The sequence below is a fragment of the Suricata suricatta genome, chromosome 9, assembly GCF_006229205.1.
Source record: "Suricata suricatta isolate VVHF042 chromosome 9, meerkat_22Aug2017_6uvM2_HiC, whole genome shotgun sequence".
In the NCBI taxonomy this organism is placed as follows: domain Eukaryota; kingdom Metazoa; phylum Chordata; class Mammalia; order Carnivora; family Herpestidae; genus Suricata; species Suricata suricatta.
The window spans coordinates 40,876,417-40,877,561 of NC_043708.1; positions in this window are offsets into that span (position 1 = coordinate 40,876,417).

A 1,145-nucleotide genomic window follows, 5' to 3' on the forward strand; every position below is an offset into this window, starting at 1 on the left:
AAGAGGTGGAATGATGTCAAATGTGGAAGGTCATTGTGAATGAAAGTTCAAAAGCTAATGAAAATCTCTTAGAGTATGATGTACACCTTAGGACTCCTTAAAACTAAAAGGAATCTTTGAAATGTTCAGTTCAAAAGTTCCTATTAACAAACATTTGATCTTTAGGCAATTTTAATAGCTTCTTTGTGTAAAATTAGGTTCCACCCTTAGCATCATCTAAAAATACCTTTAAGCCATCCAGAAGCTTCTAAGAATTTAGCAAAACTTTAAAACAAAGCAAAACCAAAACATCCTTTTAAGCCTTCACTTCTAAAAACTTCTAAACTTCTAAAAAGGAAAACCATAGGGAAACGCCACCCAAATTAGACACCCAGTACATTCAGAGGGGTCACGAAGAAGCCTGTGTGTCAGAGGACAAACATTCATGTTCTTGCAAGGACAGAAGACAAGTAGGTCACCCCTGGGCATTTCTGCCCCACTTCCTACTTTTCTGTGGTCAGTGAGAAGCATATTTCCTGCAAAGGAATATATAGTGTTTGACCAGCCAGCCTTTTTTTTTTTTTAGTAAATATTCTGCTACTATGTATTAAATACTGCATGGTTTGCCCAAGCTAAGATGAAACCACATCATAAATCAATAAGCATTTTGCATTTTCTTTTATTATATACTCAAAGTCATGCCTACTGCACCTCTAAACATTTCATTAAATCCAATGATACAGCAATCACTCCCAAAATAAACTTAGATTGTATTGCAGTTTCACTTAACAGTATATAAAATGCTGTGTTGTGACAGGTATCAACTATCCATTAGATACTGAATCAATTTTTCTTAAGCACTACTAACTGCTTGCTTTTCTTGAAGCTAGATCATTCTGAAAATTTCCTGTTAGACTTCTGAGTGCAAACATATGGTATCTGTCCTTCTCTGCCTGTCTTATTTTGCTTAGCATGACACCCTCAAGGTCCATCCACTTTGCTACAAATCAGCCAGCCTTCTTGAAAAGGTAAAATCTCTCAGAGGAGGGACAAGTCAGCCTCATCATAATGTCCTCACACATTACAGTGCATCTGGGAAGCTTAAAACAGATGCTGGCGATAATGGGGATTAAGCACATCCCCATCGCTCTGGGCTGTGACTTGGA